General features: G+C 39.4%; 1 pseudogene; it reads left to right on the top strand.

The window, feature by feature from the left end:
- The first annotated feature begins 2,981 nt into the window (after positions 1–2,981).
- On the top strand, positions 2,982–20,745 carry LOC139737645 (uncharacterized; annotated as a pseudogene).
- The last annotated feature ends 2,265 nt before the right edge of the window (positions 20,746–23,010 follow it).

The raw sequence follows: 23,010 nt of genomic DNA, 5'->3' as shown, positions 1-23,010 counted from the left end.
AAATAATTGCTTAATAAGACAACCTGTAGATCTAGAATTATACAAATGAAAGCCTGTAAGCACATGGAAGAAATGTGAGCCTCAAAATGATCATTGTAGAAGTGACAGGTCCGAATTGGACTAGATTGTTTTTTATCATCTCAATAACCTTGAAGGTAAATAAGGAAATTGAGTTCTTATGCCCTGGAAAGAACATAGGAAAGAAACATAGTGAGCATGAAAGTAATTCAATCTACAAAATTTATCAGCTGGATATAGTCTACGAAATTAATCATGACTCCATTTTAAATATCATAGGGGACACTTACGGGCTACTGTTTGGGACCCCGTACAGGATGAAATAACTGGCTTTGGTGTTTTGGGTATCTCCGTTGTGTTCTACTTCAGTTGCAAATGAAATTGGCCATGACTCTTTTGACAACTTATGTGGGGCAATGCTGGGCTACTGTCTTGGGCCAAATGTTGGAAGAAATAACTAGCTTTCATGTTCTGCATTTCTCAGTTGTGTACCACTTGTATCACAAAAGACAATAGCCATGACATTTTGCTCAAACCATTTGGGGCACTTCTGGGCTACTGTCTCGGGACCCGGACAGGATAAAATAACTGGCTTTGGTGTTTCATGTATCTCAGCTGTTGTGTACAACTTCCATTGCAAAAGAAATTAGCCATGATGATGGTGATGATGGTGATTACTATTATTATTGTTGTTTTTATTATGTTCATTATTATTATTTTAGGTGAATAAAACCAGAAGAAGGGGGAACACTTTAGTGCTACTATATATGTAGGGTCTTGTACAGGATTACATACCTGGTAGCTGGCTTTAGTGTGTATGGTATCACTCTTGTCTACAACTTCCATTGCAAAAGAAACTAGCCATGACTCTCCTTAAAAATCAAATGGGGTTACTTCTGGGCCCCATTTCATAAAACTTGTTATCAATGACAACTGCCACATTTCTGTGACAAATTTGCTCTCAGCCAATCTGATGAAAGGATATCAGTAGCTTATAACAACTATGACAACTTGTCACTGATCACAAGTTTTATGAAACGGGGCCCTGGTCTACTGTCTGGGGCCCCATATGCAGTATGTACAGGATAAAATGGCTGACTTTGGTGTTATGGGCATTTCTGTTGTGTACTTCTTCTGTTGAAAAAGGAATTAATAATGACTCTTTCCAACTAATTTTAAAAGAAATCATGTGGGGGCGCTTAATTGTGGGCTACTGTATGAAAGGGCCTTGTACAGGAAAAAATAACTGGCCTTGATGTTTGGTGTATCTCAGCTGTACTAATTCAATTGCCAAAAGAGAAAATAGTCATGACCCTTTTCAGCTAAACAAACTCAAATGAAATGGTTTTTCTGGGCTACTGTAGGTCCCCGTAAAAGACAAAATAACTGGTATTTGTGCTTTGGGTATCTTTGTTGAGTACTAGCTCCTTCCTTTGCAAACAAAGAAAGTAGCCATGACCCTTTTCAGCTGGAAAAAAAAAAAAAAACCTTATGGGTGGGGCACATTGGGGCTATACTGTCTGGGGCCCAGTGCAGCATAATACAACTTGCTTTGGTGGTGTGGTTATCACTTTTGCGTACTACGTCCATCACAAAAGAAATTAGCCGTATATCAGGATAATAACTGGCTTTGGTGTTTTGGATATCTTGTTGTGTACTTGTTCCATTGCAAAAGAAGTTGACTCCTTTTAAAATCATTCAGGGGGCACTTCTTGGCTACTGGCTGAGACCCTCCCCCCCCCCACGCACACACACACACACACACACACACACACACAAATGGTGTCTTTTGTATATCTGGCGTGTACTATACAGGGCCTACATCCATCTCAAAAGAAATTAGCCATGGCTGTTTTCAGGTAGATAAGATCGTATTATGTGCGGGAGGGGGAGGGGGACAAATCTGGACCTAATATTTCCGTTGCAAAAGAATTTGCCAAGATCATTTTCAGCTGATTAACAGTATATGGGTGGGGCACTTTGGGGCTACTGTTTGGGGCTACTGTCTGGGGCCCCGTACAGGATAAAATAGCTGGCATTGATGTTTTGGATATCTCTGATGGGTACTTCTTCCATTGCAAAAGAAATTAGCCGTGACCCTTTTCAGCTGAATAACACCATATGGGTGGGGCCCTTTGGGGCTACTGTCTGGGGCCCCGTACAGGATAAAATAGCTGGCATTGCTGTTTTCATGATAGGTACACCCAAAGGAACAATATCCACCAACTTTTGTCCGTGACCCCCTTTGGCTGAATAAATGCATTTTTCAGGGCCCCTTTTTGTGGCCCCTAGGCTTACGGCACAGGATGTGACTTGCCAGCAATTCTTTTTATTGACCCTTGGCCACATCCTAATATGATGAGACCATCAAACCGTGAGACCCTTTTCAGCTGAATAAATATTCTGGGCCCCCGGTCTATCTGTAGAATAAATGAACACTGCACATTCAGTGCAGCAGTTGTAACTGTTTACTCAGCAGTAACAGCAGTGCAATGGGTCTCTAGTTAGCCGGGGCCAGCGGGGCAGGGTGCAAGGAGCAATAGGGTTAGAGGAGCCTCCTGCTGGCCGCCTGAAGCTGTACAGTCTTGATGTTCGGGTATGTTTGACTGTTTATCATTATTATTACATAGGAAATCACTATGTGAAACTTCAGTTCAATGCAGGTTTATTATAAAGAAAGTGACTGCTGTGATAGTTCAACTCTGTTTCAATGAGGAGAGTGCAGAAAGTCGTCAACTAGCATATGATCAACTGGAATGGACACTCGGAAGTTTGAATATTTTCAATAATAATTTTTATCCGCAGATTTTCTTATCATTATGGCAATATCATAGGACAAGATTAATGTAAGTTTAAAAGAAAAAGCACAATTCAATTTGTATCAGCTTGACAAGATACAAACACGCTTTATCTACTTTCAGGCCAACATCATTCACAAAATCAGAAATTACAGTACCGATACACAAAATGTGTGAAATCTAGGTTGTAATTGCCACAGACTTTTGTTAATAAAATGAAAAGTACTGATGCTATTGATGAAAAAATCATATCATCTGAAAGCTGAATAAATTCTCTACAACATCTGTGAGACCTTTTTGTGATGCAAGGGCATGTTGTGTGAAAAAATGAGGTGGTAACATGTAGAAGTAAGTCTGCAATGATAGATATGTGACATAAGAGGGCGTCCTACTTAAAATTGAAGGGCGCCCTCACTCAGATTATTATGTAATATGAAAGTTTAGACCATAGGCTTTTAAATGATGTACAACGTTACACATTAATGTCAATAATGATAATCAGAAATGGCCATCAACAATATTGTGTCTGTGCACTGCAAAATGTCTGAGCCAGTCTGGCTAACGGCGTATGTGACAGAAATAGGGTTAATTATACATGATGGATTGCCCTGGGCACTGCCAGTCTGAATTCCTAGCAAAGGGTGAAATGCATGCACATGTAAAAAGTAAGCACATGCTTCCATGTGCTTGCATACACCACATTTCAGAATAAATAAAGACTAGCTGTGCTAGTGGAATTCCTCATGAATAGATAGAGCATTCAAATCCTGGTCATTGTCCAGGACTATTGTCTGCGTGTCAACTACACACTCCCATACACACCAATTGACTTCTGTGTAAAGTTAAAGTTTTGTACAGAGGGTTGAAAATTGAAAAATTAATGTTTAATTTCATGAAACTGAATTATACTGTCATTTTAGAATTGCCTCCAACAAAATTGTACACTGTTCATTTATTGCTCATATCAATGTCATCTGATGTAAAATTTTTGAACTAATTCAGGATCAAAAGTGGGAAATGTTTGTTGTAACACCAAGTATAACAAGATAAATCATCTGGAACCAACGATCTTATTATATAACAGAATTCCACTGCAATGGAAAGAATGAAAGTAACACAGCTATAAACAATATCCCCTCCCCCACAGTACAAAAAAAAAGTAAATAAAAGTGTGATGCATTGATGATCACTATCTTGTGATATGTTGTTTCTGTTCAGGTTTGGCCCCCTTGAAGACCACCTTGTGCGTGGCAAAGGTGGGGAGAAATGCCGCACTCAGTGGAAGAATCTAGTCCAGGCCGCTAGGAAGGAGTACAAGCAGTACATGGAGGCAAAGATGGTGGGAAAACGGCATAACATGACCCTTCTCTCCCGAAAAATATGCCGCCTTATGTCCATTGACCTTGATGATGGACTTGGAGATCAGGACAATGAGGAGAATGACTGGACAGAGGATCATCCTGAATTCAGGTATCAGCCGGAGCTCTGCCAAGAACTTAAGGAGATGGCTAGAAGAATCAACAATGACTATGCTCAAGGATTCTATGAGTAAGCTGCATTAAGTCCAAGAATTTTGTTAAGTTGTTGAAATTACATGTAGCCTCATATTTCTTGAAATGTAGAGAGACAGGTTGTTTTAGTGTTGTTTTGCAAAATACTCCTGATAGAGGGGAAACCCATTTTAGTGAGGTCAGATATAAGAATCTGTTTTTAATATCAGGTCCCAACTAACCCATCCGTTTTAACCTATGGGATTGAAGTTTCTTGTACAGTGGTATAAATTCTGAAAAAAAAAGGGGAAAAAAAAGAAAAAAGAAAAACATAGAAGAGTTTGTGTGAATATAACAATGAGCACTTCTGCACCCAAACCAAGCAGCAGTGAAAAATCATGCATGGTGTCCTAATCGGCAAACCACTCTGCATTTCTTTGTGATGAAAATTTCATCACAAATGTGTTCATTATAATGTGAGTGCACTGTACATACTTGCTCTAAAGTTGAGAAGCACCACATGTGTGCCCCATATAATCTTAGGTCCGGACGATTGGCTTAGTGGATAAGAATACAGTGAAACCCCATTATAACGAGTTCGGTTGTAACGAGGAACTGCTTATAACAAGTGATCGCGTTGGTCCCATTTTCCTTTGCGTGTAAACCTATGGCAAAACGAATCGGTTACGAGTTCGGTTATAACGAGATTCTGGTTATAACAAGGACATTTTTGGTGCATCATGATAAAGAAAAACATAAGCAATCTGATCGGATCCTGTAAAACGAGGAATTTTCGCATGCACTTTAATTTCGCGAATTTCGCGAGCGCCAAAATTCGCAAAATTAAAATGCACGCGAAAGCTTTTGTCTACACTACATGCATTGAATGCCAGTAGCAATTCGCGAAAATTTCATGCCGCGAAAAAGGCTGTCGGCTCCAATTCGCAAAAATTTCATGCCGCGAATATATCATGTTTTACAGTACATCGAGGTTCCATTTCTTGACCTGCCGCTTTCAAACATGCGATGAATGAAACATTGAGAAGCGAATTCACGCAGCTATCCCCGTTTTACAGAGTCTGTACTGAACGCAGTAACACACTGCACAAGTGCCCGTTCAGTCTCGATTTCTACATGTACTATCTGAAGTGGGAAGACTCAGAAACAAACATGTTTCAGTCCCGCTGTTATCCTTCTTTACCACCCATTATCAGTGACAAATAACCGAGTACCGTTCCTTCCATGTTTCTTCTAAACCACATAACATAATCATAATAATTCCATTTTCTTTTTGGGAGGTTCCATTTCTTGACTTGCCGCTTTCAATCACATGACAAACGAACCATTGAAAACCAAATTCAAGCTATCCATGTCTCTTTCCTGTTTTGCAGAGTAGTTCATGTTTTCTTTAAACCATGCGATATGACACAGAAATACCTTCCAATGTTCCTAAGCTATTGAATATAATCATTCGATTTTCTTTTTCGCGAGATACGCGTGTGTGATAATAGGTCAGACCACACCGCAACGAGAGAAAAAAAAATAAAGTATTCAAAAACTTTTCATGTAGCGACACTCGTGGCCAAAATGGACAATATTTTAATGCGTGTGCAACTTATCATTACTGTATATCCTTTCCATTTTTAGTTCCGACTCCCAGTTCTTATACCCCCGCCACACATAGGCTGCGTTTATCAACTTTCCCCAGTTTAAACGACTTTTGAAAGCCCTTTCGATAGCCCTTTCCATAGCCCTTTCCATAGCCCTTTTGAAAGCCCTTTCCATAGCCCTTTCGAAAGCCCTGTCCACTCCCTGTACTATTAATGTGCCACTTGTTTTCATCGGCTGCGTTTATCAACTTTCCCCTGTTTAAACGGCTTTCGATAGCCCTTTCCATAGCCCTTTCCATAGCCCTTTCGAGAGCCCTTTCCATGGCACTGACTGCCTGTACTATGTATGTGCCGCTTGTTTTCTAAGAAGGGACGGCGAAAAGCAATTACCATCATAAAGACATATCTTCCTTTGAGAGTGACGAGTCATGATACAGTGCCACATGAATCAATTGTCTTCCTATCTGTGAGGCAGCTCCAGTTTAGCACATACTTCAAATATTTCTGAGTGGCGGCATGAGACATGGGATCAAAGGGAATGAGACTGTTGTTACTCTATTTCTCAAACCTTGTTGGTGAGAGAAACACCTCCTTGTTCCAAGCATATGCGTGCATTACACATAGCTGTATGTATACACCTGTGTACACGTACTCGTGTGCACTTTACGTGGTGCGAGTCTTTTCAGAAACTGGAAACATGCGTAACCGCAGTAGGGCGACCTAAAGGGCTTTCAAAACAGCTTTGCGTTTATCAACTTCGAAAGGCTTTTACAAACAGGTTTCTGATAACCTGTTTAGGAAACCAGCTTGGATCGTCACAAATTTGGGGCTTTCGAAAAGGCTTTCCTAAAGGGCTTTTAAAACAGCTTTGCGTTTATCAACTTGTGAAAATTCCTCGAAAGCTGTTTGGATAACCTGTTTCTGCTGAGAAAGGAGAGTTGATAAACGCACCCTTTCATAAAAGGCTTTCCTAAAGGGCTTTCAAAACAGCTTTGCGTTTATCAACTCGTAAAAATTCCTTGAAAGCTGTTTGGATAACCTGTTTCAGCTGAGAAAAGGAGTTGATAAACGCAGCCATAGTCACACATAGTGTGAAGGGGGTATATAGGAATCACCGTGATGTTGGTCGGGCAGGCGGTCGGTCGGTCTGTTGAAAATCTTGCGTCGTGAACTCCTACAGTTTTGAAGCAATTGAAATGAAACTTACGGTAAATGATATTGAGGTATAGATGTGCAAGACATGTCTTTTATGTTTGTCGGACAATGCGTTGCCATGGTAACCATAATTTTACCAAATCCTTGTGGATTGAATAACTTCCATAGTATTTAAGCAATCAATTTCAAAATTGGTATCTATGATGATCTATAGGTATAGTTATGCAAGACAATCTTTGTGTTTGTATTTGACAAAGTGTTGCCATGGTAACCGCATGTTTTCTTCGAAATCTTGTAGAGTGAACAACTTCCACAGTTTTGAAGCAATTGAAATCAAATTTGGTAGGCATTATGGCCTTGAGGCATAGATGTGGAACACATAATTTTTGTTTGTCAGACAAAGCGTTGCCATGGTAACCATTATTTTACCAAAACCTTGTGGATTGAATAACTTCCACATCATTCAAGCAATTAAGGTCAAATTTAGCATGTATGATGGTCGGGAGGTGTAGTTCTGCGAGACACCAATGTGTTAATATAAGAAAAATGTGTTGCCATGGTAACCACTCATTTTTGTATCAAATTGAACCATTTTATCTATGAAGGTGAAATTTGGTGTGTATGATGCTCTTTAAGTGTAGTTTTGCAAAATGTCCTTTGTATTTGTATCGGACAATGCGTTGCCATGGTAACCGCATGTTTTTTTATAAATCCTGTGGAGTGAACTTCTTCCAGTTTTCAAGCAATTGAAACCAAATTTGGTAGGCATTATGGCCCTGAGGTATAGATGTGGAACACATAATTTTTGTTTGTCGGACAAAGCGTTGCCATGGTAACCATAATTTTACCAAAACCTTGTGGATTGAATAACTTCCACATCATTCAAGCAATTAAGGTCAAATTTAGCATGTATGATGGTCGGGAGGTGTAGTTCTGCGAGACACCAATGTGTTAATATAAGAAAAATGTGTTGCCATGGTAACCACTCATTTTTGTATCAAATTGAACCATTTAATCTATGAAGGTGAAATTTGGTGTGTATGATGCTCTTTAAGTGTAGTTTTGCAAAATGTCCTTTGTATTTGTATCGGACAATGCGTTGCCATGGTAACCGCATTTTTAAAAAAAAAATCCTGTAGAGTGAACTTCTTCCACAGTTTTCAAGCAATTGAAACCAAATTTGGTAGGCATTATGGCCCTGAGGTATAGATGTGGAACACATAATTTTTGTGTATGTCACACAAACCATTGCCAAAATCTTACAGATCAAATAACTTTTCCATCATTCAAGCAATTAAAGTCAAATTTAGTATGTATCATGATCTAGAAGTGTAGTTTTGCAAGACGCCAATGTGTTAGTTTAAGGAAAATGTGTTGCCATGGTAACCACTAATTTTTGTATCAAAATAAACCATTCAAGCTATGAAGGTCAAATTTGGTGTGTATGATGGTCTTTAAGTGTAGTGGGGGAAAGCATGTTTACACTTGCTGTAAGTTGTATACTCAGGGTCAACTCTGTAATTGTACAGTAAACTAAAATTATTCTGTTTCCAATTCGACAAATGCACAAACTTGGTACAGGGGAAACTCGGTATAACGAGCACTGCTATAACGAGATATCAGTTATTACGAGGAAATTTTCCCAGTCCCAAATTTCCTTCCACACAAGTCTATGTAAAATGCTACTCTTATAGCGAGATCGGCTATAACGAAATAACTGCTATATCGAGATAAATTTTGTGATTTCCAAACAAAGAAAAACATAGCCAATCAAACCTGTTATAGCGAGGTAAAGCAAAATGTCTTCGGGTAAAGCTTTACTTCGTCTGTGCTATCCGAATCATGTTCCGAGATTGTAAAGCTCTGTAGTCCAGCTATACGCTTGTACACACATATTTTCTTCAGTTCACTCTACAGCTAGCACCGCATGTTGTACGTGTATGTGTGTGTGTGTGCGCACTGATACATGCAGAAAATGTGGTGGGATGGCCGTATACATGACATCATCGTGACGTTTAGCAAGTGTGAGACAATCTGATGCTGTGATTGGCTTTCTACATGTACGTAGGGAATTCCCCATCTTCACACACACACAGTAATAATGTACATACAGAATGTGTCACACACACACGTGACACACACACACCCATGCGATAACCACATACCAATCCACAGACGATCTTCACACAATTGCAAGCTATATAGATTTACAAATTCAAACTTCTACAATTAATAAGAAAAGCATTCTTGATATCGGATTTCATTGGCGAAAAAACATCTTCTTACACATAATGGTGAGTAATTACCTCACACACATTACCAAGTTATCAGTATTGATTGAAAGATGATGGGTAGTCCTACATGTGCAAATTAATGTCTTTATGTTATGCTTTCTTTTATGCCTACTGATATAACGAGATATCGGCTATAACGAGGAAAACAACTCGGTTCCGACCATCTCGTTATATCGAGTTTCCACTGTAGTAAAAATTATGACAGCAGACTGACTCAATGGAAGGTAGATGAGATTAAAGGAGCGGTCATATGTGACCAATTATATTCAAATACTACACATCAAGATCGCACCAGACTAACGACTCGTGTTTGTTTGTTTGCTTGTTATAATTTAATTAGCACCACCGAACAAAGTAACATATGCATGTCTGGTAAAAGCAAAACAACAGGAAGCGTGACCCTTGCCAGCACTAGCAATTTTCTGCCTTCAAAAGGGTCGCCAATGATAAAGACAAATCAACCACAATGAAAACGCGATTTGTAAATGTGTGGATTCGCCACCGTTCCTGTTACATGCACACGGTCATGGCGTGTGGATGCCATTGCGTAATGCGTGCACCATACACATGTACATGTACACCATACGTGCAATTATCGTATTCGCCATCTTGAAAGACGCACTGGTAAACAAACCCGAGTGAAACGCATTGTTTTTCGGCTCCATACTCTGAGCTCAGAGGAAGGTGCCCGGGAAATTTGACTCTCTCAGTGAGCCAATCAGAAGGCGATGTGGTTGCTAGAGGCGGAGCTTAACATTGATTGGCACCATCTTACGGATGGGTGATTCTCCCCTCGCATCGCCGCTCGGACATTGTCTTTGAGAAAGAGGTGAATCTTCAAAGCCTGTTTTCTCGCAAGTTTGTCAGGCTAACAACTTAAAAAGTGCATTTTATTTCTCTTTCTATGCCCACTTATGTTGCCGAAGAATACAAGTGTTTTATATCAATGCAAAGCTTAGGAAATGGGCAACATGATTCAGTGAAAAAAATGAATTTTCAAAATTCCCGACTTTTGCCTGAAACCGTTGTCGCCGATCACATATAGACCAAATGGTAACAGACGAAATGGATATTAGACGGAATAGGCATAGCCCATCTCGTAAGTAGAGGGACTGGTCATTATTAGACATAGTGGCGATTGGACTTAATGTGACCCTGCACCACAAAACCAACAAAAAAATCGCCAGATGTGGATTTTTAGTTAAGGGCATATTCTGAAAGAGCAGACTCTAAACTTTAAAATGATGTATAACTCAACTCAAATGGATTCTCCTAACCTATATACATATCGGAAAGAAAGCCCACACTCTGGAAAAGTTTGAACTGAGAAAAGAAGCTCTGAAGTACAGGGTCTATTCAAGCACTTAATCTTTCACCAGGCTGCGCTAGCTGTGCGATGAAAGGGACAAAACACAGGATGTCAACCACCGGAGCAACAACAATGGAGGGCTTACCAGATTAAGCTGAAATTTAGCACGTTGTACATCGTATATGTATTCACACATTCTGTCCATGATTATTGCCAACTTTCAAAGCAGTGTCATTATCCTTTCTAGAGTTATTGGACCTGAAAGTGAAGAGTGTCCAAAGGATTTCAAGAAATGAAAGGGGACCTCTAATACAAACCTGATCAGTCTACTCTCCCTCAAAGAGGGGGTTGTAGAAAATCTGCTGTAAACACACTTTCCCATTCATGTTATGATCCCAAACTAAAGAATAATGTAGAAGAAAGATAGCTCTTTCAGAAAATATGATAAAACCACGGATGTGGGTTGAGACGAAACGGGTAATGGACGAAGTGGGAGTAGACCAAATGATAGATCCCCGCAGCACCTGCTTATCATTACACAGTGAAACCCTGTTATAACGAGGTCCGTGGGACCGGCGATATTACCTCGTTATAACCGTACGCATCAAAAACAAAGAAAAACATAAACACGACGTCATATACCCGTCAATCAAACTTAAGAACATCCTTTGCGTTGTTATTACACAATTAAGGATCGTTATTATTGAGACAATAAAGGGCAAATATTTGTGAATTTATACATAAAAATATGGGGAAAAAATAGGAGTTGAAATGCGTTAATTTTTCTGCCAAAAATCTCTTCGCTTAATAGTTGCACAATAATTATGTTCTTGAGAAGTACGCCTACTCGGCAGGATCATGTTCGTGATTCTACACCTATTTCTTCCTCTTGTATTGAACCATTCTGAAAGAGTGATATTTTTTCATTTGTGAAATACAGTGTAAAATGACAATGAACAAAATCAGATTGTAAAAAATGCGTTTGTTAAAGGAAGTTTTTCTAAACACCAGCGCAAATAGAGTAACATACGTGCGTTGTTTATTGTAACTTGCGAAGTATGTAATGCTGTTGGTGCCCAGCAGGAATGCGATGATTTCATAAATCATTTCGGTTGTAATCCCATACAATGTATGATTGTTGCGCCCGAAGGGATTAAAAAATGCGTTCTTTGTTTTCTTCTGAAAATCTCCTCTCATTTTGTACACCCGTTCTTGAAAAATATGCGACAGGGTTGAATTTGGAAGGTTGTGATCCTTTTTATGCAGATCTGTACCTCATAGACCATTCTGAAAGAAAGAAAAATCTTCATCGTGAAATGCAGTGAACATTACATGATAATGAACAAACCCAGATCTATTCAAACTGTTAAATGTGTTTGTTTCTTTTGCTGAACACCAACTCAATTAAGTAGATTAACATGCACTTATTCAACTATTTTTACGCTACTGTAACCCGGCGGGATCGCGATGATTTCAGTAATTATTGTGACTTAAACCATACACACTCATATTTATGTTATCATTTGTTACATGATAATGGACAATCCCAGATCTATTTAAACTGTTAAATGCGTTTGTTTCTTTTTCTAAACACTGACTCAATTAAGTAGATTAACATGCGTTATTCAACTATTTTTTGAATGCTATACTGTCACCCGGCGGGATCGCTGTGATTTCATTAATTTTATTTCGGCTTTAATCATATATACACTCATATAAACTAGCCAGCAAAACTAGAATTATCACTGAAGGTGATTAATACCCCCGCCCCTAGTGTTGCTTTATAGTTTGTGATGTCATGAGGGCAATGACGTTAATACAGTGGAAACTCAATATAACGAGAAGGTCGGGACCGAGTCGTTTTCCTCGTTACAGCCGATATCTCATTATATATCAGTAGGCATAAAAGAAAGCATACCATAAAGACATTAATTTGTACATGTGGGACTACCCATCAGCTTTCAATCAATACTGATCACTTGGTAATGTGTGTGAGGTAATTACTCACCTTTATGGGTAAGAAGATGTTTTTTCGCCAATGAAATCTGATATCAAGAATGTTTTTCTTATTAATTGTAGATGTTTGAATTTGTAAATCTATATAGCTTGCGATTGTGTGAAGATCGTCTGTGGATTGGTATGTGGTTATGGTATGGGTATGGGTGTGTGTTGTGTGTGGAAAGCTTGAATATGGTCTGCACAATGCTGTGTGTGTGTGTGTGCGACACATTCTGTATGTACGTACATTATGACTGCGTGTGTGTGAAGATGGGGAATTCCCTATGTAGAAAGCCAATCACAGCATCAGATTGCCTCACACTTGCTAAACGTCATGATGATGTCATGTATACGGCCGTCCCACCACATTTTCTGCATGTATCAGTGCGCGCACACACACACATACACGTACAACATGCGGTGCTAGCTGTAGAGTGAACTGAAGAAAATTTGTGTACGTACAAGACAGTTTTTGGCGCATCGAGCTTTATAATCTCGGAACATGATAGCAATTCAATTCCATTCAATTCAAAGTTTATTTCATTTTTCGACAAAACATATAAGTTACACTTCTTTTGACAACAGAGAATAAGGTAAACAGAACCTTATGTATCAAAAAGAATGTAAAACAATTGAGGAGGACCTTATAGAAATTATACATTGTAGTTAAAAAAACCAGAAGTGATCGAAATAAAGTACATGTATAGCTTTGCTTAAAGTGCGAAAAAATGGAGAGACCCCCCAAAAAGCAGAGCTTGTAGAATGTGGGCCCCTCTAGAATAACAACATCAATGGAAAGATTAATTGAAGCATCATAAATACAAAAGGAGAGAAAAAAAGAGGAAGAAGTCTGGAAGCCCACTGAGAATTAGATTCACAGATAAATACACGTACTATCATAGACGTGAACAACATAGGACAAGACTAGACAACAAAACAATTGCTGGAGAACAGGCTGTACGGGACAAAACGGGATGGACAAGACTAACAGACACGAACAAACATGAAACAAGACTAGACAACAAAACAACTACTGAAGAAAAGGCTGTACGGGACAAACGGACTAGAAACGATTAACAAATAGAAGACAAAATAGCAAACGAAAATGCACAACAGAGACAGTGATCTTCGACAAAAGCGTGTCAAGAGAAACAGATGATAGTTGTGGAGGAAAAAAAAGTGATATTGTAGTGTCTGAAAAGAGAAAAGCAAGGAAATGAATGGACGTGAGAACAGGAATAAGACAGACATTCATGTCTTTGACTCTTTTGGCGAAAGCGTAGATGGCGAAAGCGTAGATGGCAGCAGACATCCAAAAGATTACAATTTCTTCTTCAAAGAGGAAAAAGTGAGTAAGTCTTTATGTGAGAAAGAAGGCCAAATGGCTAGTTGTGTCCTGCATAGTCATACGACTGCAATAGAAAGGACTTCAGTCTCCTCTTGAAAGAATGTATGGATGGGGCGTTTTTTATATCATGATTCAGAGAATTCCAATAATTTGGGCCGATATAAATAAGTGTATTTTTAGCAAGGATCGTGCGTAAGAGGGTAAATGAAATTCATTGGAACGTCTGCATGAAATGATTGGTTTTTCAGGAACATGGAATCAAAAATAGGTGGAAGCAAATTGTTACAATACTTGTACATAAATTGGCCTAAATTACACAAAAATAAATCTTTAATTTTTAAGAGCTTATTAGAGGCAAACAACATGTTTGTATGAGAACGTACAGGGGAATGGCAGATAATGCGGAGGGCTTTCTTTTGCAAGAGGGACACTCTAGCACAGGCGAAGTGAAGCTTTACCCGAAGACATTTTGCTTTACCTCGCTATAACAGGTTTGATTGGCTATGTTTTTCTTTGTTTGGAAATCACAAACTTTATCTCGTTGTAGCAGTTATTTCGTTATAGCCGATCTCGCTATAAGAGTAGCATTTTACATAGACTTGTGTGGAAGGAAATTTGGGACCGGGAAAATTTCCTCGAAATAACCGATATCTCGTTATAGCAGTGTTCGTTATACCGAGACAAATTTGAGAATATTTAGTTTTCTTTTCACACGATTATGTCATGCTACATGATTTTTGTTTCACTTCCGTTGTCGAACATTGCGGTAGAATAGTTTGGATAGAAAGCCAAACGAAGAGCACTCACTACAGAGCGAGCGTATATAAACCACTATAGCAAGAACAATGGAACATGTAATCGTGCACAAAGCATTCCCCAAACGCTGCATCTAGTGTCTCCGAAAGCCGAATTATGTAAATGTATGCGACGCACTAGCCAATCGCATGAGAGACCCTTCACCTAGCAACATTGGGGATATTGGCGCAGTGTTCGAAAGAAGCTCAAAACTGACAAGTGCGATCCAACATAGGGTGCTTAAAATTCCATTTTCGATTATAGGAAAAACTTAGTCTTATGCTATGAAATTTAGCATAGATGTAGAAAACATATCAAAGATTCGATTTCTGAAAAAAACCTGAATTGACAAAAATAATGGTCAAAATCTTTGTACCCACCTAGGAGGGAATTTGCTCTTGCGACTTTTGCCTGAAACCATTGTCGCGGGTCACACATGTCACATGGTTTCCTCACCTATTCGTCTAATACTCGATTCGTCTGTAACCATTTTGTCTATAATCACCATTTCGTCTAATTCGCACTGGGGCTCCGCCCACTTAGGCAATTTATCAATTAGTCTAATAACCAGTTGGGCTACTTATGAATTGGTCTATGATCACTCTATGGACCATTTGGTCTAATGACCACTTAGTCTTATACCCAACTGGTCTGCCACCATTTAGTCTAATGACCATCTTAGTCTAATACCCAACTGGTCTACTACCATTTACACTATACATCCGATGTTCACATGGGCTATATACTAAACATACCTGACCGAATTGAGCGGTTGCGCTTTTCAGATTGAATACTAGTATGGATCTTCTCGAGATACGTTTCATGCGGAGTGCAAGTCACAGGGAGAAATTATTATCTGTAAACTTTCCACAATTCAGACACGGGGGCACAAACTACACAGGCACATGTAGAATAGACAGAAGAAATCACAATTGATTTTAGTATAATGGTTACATAGTATTTTATACCTTACGTGAACTGTACTTCCATCACTACAAGGTTAGTAATATTCATTGTGTGATATGCCCCGTTTGTATGTCTGTAGATGAAACCAGAGCAGACCTTCTGGAAATTGGACCGAATGAAAATGATTCACATTTCAAATTCAAATGAATTTATTGGGAATTTTCTGCTTTGAATATATGTACAATCAAAATATAGTCATTCTTTTTATTTTCAAGATAATAAAACATACAGTGTGTGCATCCAAACATAACTGAGATATACATAACGGATTGAAGAAAAGAATAAGAGAACACTTCAATTGGAAACCACTCGGGATATAGTGAATCGAATGATCTGACTGAATTATGGTGCATGTATTAGGAGTGTGGATGCAGAAGACTGTCATCAAATAAGAATATAGCTTGAAGATACGACAGCCTTAAAAGAGAAGAAAAAAAAAGAAATGGGCAAAACACACATCATGTATACTTATTGAAAAAACACAAAAACAAGAGACCCAGGGGTCTTGTGCTCACCTGAGTATCGCAAGTTCACCTTTTACGCAGTCACTAATTTAAATTATTCACAGCTCTACCAAAATTTGACCAGGCATGCTCAAGTAGAAGATGAAAATGTACAATAAGGGCCCAATTTTTTTTAAAGATTCCTTAATATTGGGGGATTGGGGGCCCCATAGTATTGTACCTTGGGATTACACTTGCCTTCTGAGCTAAGTCAAAAAGATATTTTGTGTGATTTTTGTCACTAACGTACACAATTTGAAGACACTTATTTCACACCTCCTCTCTGCACGCTCATTGAAAATGGTTGTTCACGCCGTTTGCAGGGATATCACACGCAATGCTGTATTTGAATGCAAGAGCATTGCAGAAAGACTTGCAATTTTTCATACAAAACTAGAAACTGCATCTAAGCGCAAGTGCATTATTGTTGAAAAGACTTGCATTTTATTTCGTATGCAAAATTAAAATATCAAACGGAACTTTCACTGTGACCGAACTTAGTAGCAGGGGAAAGACATCACAACATTTACACATTTCAAACTACCGAAATGCATGCTGCTTCACCAAATGTTAACCGTGACAACAGTTTCAGGCAAAAGTCGCAAGAGCAAATTTCCCCCTAGGCAGGGTACAAAGATTTTAAACATTATTTTTGTTGATTTCGGCTCAGGTGAGCTATTGTGATCGCTCTTTGTCCGGCGTCCGTCGTGCGTCTTCCGTCTTGCGTCGTCTGTAAACTTTTTACATTTTTATCTTCTTCTTGAGAACCCCATGACCGATTTTCACCAAACTTGGCCGGTAGTATCCCTAGGGGGATAAGATCTCAATTTGTTCAAATGGGCACCATGGCCCACTTGGGGGGGGGGGGGGGTGGCCCCAAGGGGGCCCAAACACCCTAAAATGAAGGAATCTTTAAAAATCTTCTTCTCTAGAACCAGAAGTGATAGGGCTTAGTTGATACTATGAGTAAGTACATTGATGACTGTAGTTTCAAGTTTGTTCATAGGGGAATCAGGGGTGCCCCCTTGGGACCCAGGGGAGGGGGGTGGGGGAGGGGTCCAAACTTGTTAGGTAGCATCCCTAGGGGGATAGGATCTCAATTTGTTCAAATGGGCACCATAGCCCACCTGTGGGGCCCCCAGGGGGCCAAAACCCCCTAAAATCAAGGAATCTTTAAAATTTTCTCTAGAACCAGAAGTGATAAGGCTTAGATAATACTATGAGTTAGTACATTGATGACTGTAGTTTCAAGTTTGTTCATGGGGTTGGCGAAATCAGGGGTGCCCCCCCCCCCCTGGACCCAGGAGAGGGGATGGGGAGAAGTCCTACAGTTGTAATGGAGCCTGAATTGTAGCATGTTCATCTTCTTGAAAACATGATGAATTTTGACCAAACTTAGCAGGTAGCATCCCTAGGGGGAGTAGAATCTCAATTCCTTCAAATGGGCACCATGACCCTCTTGGGGGCCTTCCGCAATGCCCTAAGGTATTTTCTTGAAACTTGGTGTAGACATGTACTACTGCATAAAGATTCTCCAGAGAGTTTCATGTCATAAGGTCAAAGGTCAAAGGTTAGGTGAAAATATAATATCACTTTTCTCACAAATGGTTCAATGTATCTTCATGGAACTTGGTAGATACGCATGTACTGACTGGCAGAGATTATCTAGGGAATTTAGGGGTCATAGGTCAATAGTCATGGGGTCAAAGGTCAAGGTCAACTCCTCAATATTTTACTATTTCCCTCATACACTAGTTATATGAAATGCTTGCATTATTAGTTTTCAAACTTAATATATACATGCATTACCTAATGGAGATTCTCCTGGAAATTTTCCAGCCAGAATGTCAAAGGTCAAAGGTTAAGGGTCAAAGGCCAGGTTTCAATGCCTCCCCCTCAAAAAAAAAAAAAAAAAAATCTATTTTGTACTGTAATTACACTCTTTCTTCATACCTTGGAGATCACTCAATGCATAAACTTATAAAAGGGTCCGTCAGAATTCAAGTAAAAATTCTCAATTCCCCAAATATGTCTACCTGCACTCTTCGACAATTATAGCAAACCCAGTTCAAGGAAAGTGGACATTCAAGTTATTTCTGACAAACCTGTCATATCAATATTTTGCCAGTTATGTGAAACTGTCATGGATCACACATTTTTAAGACATTGTACTATACGCCTATTGGGAGAATCATGCGTTCTGGCAGAGGCATCAGTCGCCATAGCGACATTTCTAATTTTACTATGATAAGCACCATCGCATAGTGCTTCACATGCATGGCTTGTTTAAAAAAAAAATAACAGCTCTGAACTGTTACAGGGATGCCAAGTTCAAAAAAATTTTATGACTGAGATTTTCATGACTCAGAATGTGGCGCTGCGAAGCGAGGGGGTGTGGGAGGGGTTCCCCCCCATGGCCTCCCACGGTAGGGAGCTTTTTCAATTTTTAGCTCTTCATGGTGCGATCAGGTGCATACTTAAGTGACTCCCTATTTTTTACTTATTTTGAAGGACAAAAGGGAAATATACCTCCATTTGCAACTATCACTTTAATCTTTTGAGCTATGCTCATTATCATGTATAGGCCCAAGTTGCAGACTTCGCCCGATGCGTGAGAAAAATGGGTGCCATGCGTTAGATCATGAGATGACCCCTAAATGCTTGAGTCTCACGCAGAATGCATGAGACTTGGTAGCTCTGCTGTTAGCAATTTTTCTGCCTTCCAAAGGGTCCCCAGCTGATGAAAATTCAAATCAACCACAATGAAACACGCGATTTGTAGAGATGTGGACACGAATACACCACCCGCTCCTGTTATGTTGCCATTGGGGTAATGCGTGCGCCATACTCACATACACCAGCAGGCTTGCAATTATCCTATCCTCAATCTTGAAAGACGTAGTGGTAAACAAACCCGAGTGAGACCCAAAAATGTGGACTTACATGGATGTTGACTTTTGCGTAAGTCAACGTGTTTTTGGCTCAGTCACGATTATGTCGACTTGATGCGAGGTTGACTGTATATTGTTTATCCATTTTGTGTTGTGTCAGAAATGCCACCACATAGCGAGCTGTTCAGGGTGAAATGATTTTGCATTTAGGCTTCCCTGTTTAAAGGTTGCTACAGTTTCGGTTGAAATGGGGCTTCAGGTTTTCAACTTTTATATGGAGAATTTTTTTGAGATGAGATTGAGAAAACCCTTATGAAATATAAAAGAGCATTATATAATTCTATGAGGAATTCTATCCAAAGTTTATTTGATGAACATTGGTTTTGAAATGGCTGTGATATCCAAAGCAATCCTAATAAAAGGTGGGACCCAGCTTTTATTAGGATCACTTTGCCTTACTTTGTTTTTGGATATCTCAGCCATGTGAAAATCGATTTTCTACAAATAAACTTTGAATTCCTCTAGAAATGTATGCTCTCTAACATTGCATAAAGTGGTTTCTTAGTATCTCATATGTTTATTTCTAAGATACTCTCTATTTGACATGAGTTTATGACTCTTCCGTACATGCAAATAAATGGGACTTCATGTTTTGTGACTGTATAGTTCTACTTGTGAGTACTTCTTGTGTAGCAGCCCATGGACATCTGTGTAAAGAAGTTTTTTTAATGAAAAAAACCTCTCTTAGTCAAGAGTATGAAGTTATAATTGGGTCAGCTGTTACAATCATCATGATGTAATGTTCATATAAGATTGCTGACAATGTTTTTTTTAATGTCTCCATATTCCTATTTCTCTTAAAAGTAATCCTCCAACTGAAGACATCCTCATGGAATACGAAGAGCTTGAGACATTTGAAGGAGAAGTTGTCAGCGAGAGTGAAACTGAGCAGCCAGATGATGCCAAAGATGAGGACTATGCACCATCAAGACGCTCTGGTGCTCGTAAACGTCGCAGAACATCCTCTGGAAGGAGCGGAAAAGGAGCTACAACCTACACGTACATCAGCAAGGGCTTTGGCAGCACAGGCAAAGAAAGCAGAAGCAGAGAAACAGGCCAGAAAGCAAAAGTCTGTCCAAGAAGAAATTGATCCACCAGCAAATATTCAGTCGGGTTGTTGTGATAACTGGTCTGAGTGAGCAGAACCAGCAGGAAATCCTTAACCTTTACCTAGTGGAGCATAGGAAGCGTACAACCATGATGACAACTTGAACATAAAAGCAAGATGCAGCTTCTGAAATTGGAGAAAGATATTCTTGCTCTTCAAAAAGAGTACTGGTCCCAGAAATTGGAGGTCCTCAATGAAAGTGGAAGGCACAAGGATATTGCTGATGAAGACGAAGAAGATGACGAGGAAGCCGAAGAGAGTGGGATGCTTTCATCTGAGGCAGGAGCAAGTGGTGCTTCAGCATCTGCATCTGTTGTTGTGCCTCCACCCACTGAACACCCGACTAGCCCATCATCTCAATGTCCTGCAGCGGGGTGCGATAAATGGCCCTCTAAAGCCTGAGGCAAGCAAGTCGAGAGGCGAGTCTGCTGATGGTAATCCACAGGCTGAGGCTTGCTGCTGTGCATTCCCCAAAGAACTTCACAGGCAGTGAGGCTCAAGCCCAAGATGCTCACAGTGCTCCAGAGGGATCTGATATTGATGCCCCTGGGTCAGGTTTGCAGCAGTCACATGCGCCTACTGAGAGATACACCAGTTCTCCTCCAGTGTGCTACCAGGCTGCATCCCATGAGAGCTATCACAGTATTCAACCCTAGAAGTACTGAGGAGACACTTGCTAAGATGCCACCAATGCCACAATTGCAGTGTGATTACCTTCCTTTTACAGTTACAACTCTTCATGTATGATTCCAGAGTCTGGAGAAATAATGTGATCGTCAACTTGTATGACTTACATTACTTGAGCTTCCTTTGCATCTCATACTTCTTTAATTTACTAGTATCTTTTGATGAAACCTTACCGGAGAATTAGTACTAGAAAGCAAACAGTTATGAAATGGGAAGTTATCTTACTGCTGGTTGACCACATTTAACCTGTTGAGGATGAGCCCCATGTATACTCGGGCAGGTGTTTTCGGGAAATGCGTGTTGTAGCAAAATCAGTCCGTCCTCAACAGATTAACCCTAAAGGGGCCGGGCTTTTTTGTCTAAGCTCAGACCGGGTGGGGGGGGTGGATTCCGCCCCTCCCCCCCAGAGATCTCGGCCATCGAGTAGTGTAATCGCGATTAAATTTTGCATGCGTGAGACCCGCATCATAATCTACAAGATTGTGTTATAAGATTTTTTGAAACAATCAATTTCTAATTTTAATTAATTAATTATGCAAATTAAGCTCAAGATCATATTTTAGCCTAATCAAAAGCATTGAGAGTCTAATTTTTGATCTGTAAGTCTGTTTTAGCATATTCAACAACTTTACATCACAAAAACTTCCCAAACTCATTTCAATTCTAATGTATTTTATTGTTTTCAGAATTTCTTATGTATTTCTGTTTTTCAACTTTTGTTTTTTCTTTGTTTATTCATTCGATATTGTCACTGACCCTTTTTCTACCATAATTAGCACAAAACTAATCAATGAAAGTAATTGTAAAAATAATGAGGGTGTTTATGACTTTCATGACAGAGCACTGTTTTCCATATGAAATGTACACAAAATCACAAAATTGTGCCTGTTTTGGGGCGACATTCCGTTACAAAAACGGGCGTGGCTTCGCAAAAGTATGCGAGGATGTCACAAATTTGGTCTCAAAAGTTGCGTGAGACCTGATCAAACAAAGTAAAGAAGCCTCACGAAGAGGCCTTCTTGCATTACAGAATTATAGCACAAAACGTCGGGGGGGGGGGGGGGGGCGGATTCCGCCCCCCCGGCCCTTCTAGGGTTAAGGGATCCAACTATCTAGAAAATTGAAGATATCATAATCATTGTATATTGTGCATCGTGTATTCATGAAGTTGTACATGCGAAAAACAGTAATTTTCTTTAGTATGAAAATATTTTGTTGAAACAATGGAACTTATCTCTGTTATTGAATAGATGAAGTTGTAGCAATGTGTAGAGGTCACAGTGTTGAGCACGGTTAAAACACTTGGCCTAAGGATTGGGATAAAAAGTGAGTTTCATCATCAAAACATGCTTCCATCCTGTCCTCATCATGTTCACCAATACATTTGATCACATGGTTTTGTGTTGCATTAAACTCAAAATATGTTTAAAAAAAAGGTAAGGTTGCCTTCCTTTCTCATCATACCACCCCACAAGTGAGACAATAAAAACAACAGCATCAACAAAACAGAAGTAGCCAGAGGAGAGTATCCATGAGACATGGATAAAGCAGCACTACCTGATCACGACCCAATATTTCAACCAAATTTTCAGGCAATAATGGACAGTAAAAAAGCTTTTAGAATTTCACTCAGTTCACATTAAAAAGAAATACAATTTATTGCATATGAAGTAACATACTAAACACTCTCATCTTTATTAAAAAAAAAACAAACAAAGCTTAAACTGGCAGAAAATCTGAGCATACTGCTATTTGGTTATGTAACATCTGTGGAGATTACTATTATGATGTGTGCTGGATTTGAGGAGCAATTCTTCGGCAACAAAAAAAAAGGAATAATAAAACATACAAAAATAAGTTGACATCTTTTCTTTCTCTCTTTTTTTTTTGGGGGGGGCACTCATGAAGTTTGTGTGAACCATGTATAGGAAAAGCATGCCTTGAATAAATTGCAATGATATTCTCCATTTGGAGTATAGA

The sequence above is a fragment of the Diadema antillarum genome, unplaced genomic scaffold, assembly GCF_040938485.1.
Source record: "Diadema antillarum isolate AM-2024a unplaced genomic scaffold, OU_Dant_1.0 seq00000697_RagTag, whole genome shotgun sequence".
Classification (NCBI taxonomy): Eukaryota; Metazoa; Echinodermata; class Echinoidea; order Diadematoida; family Diadematidae; genus Diadema; species Diadema antillarum.
The sequence above is the reverse complement of the archived record's forward strand: the minus strand, read 5'-3'. Positions and strand labels throughout refer to the sequence as shown.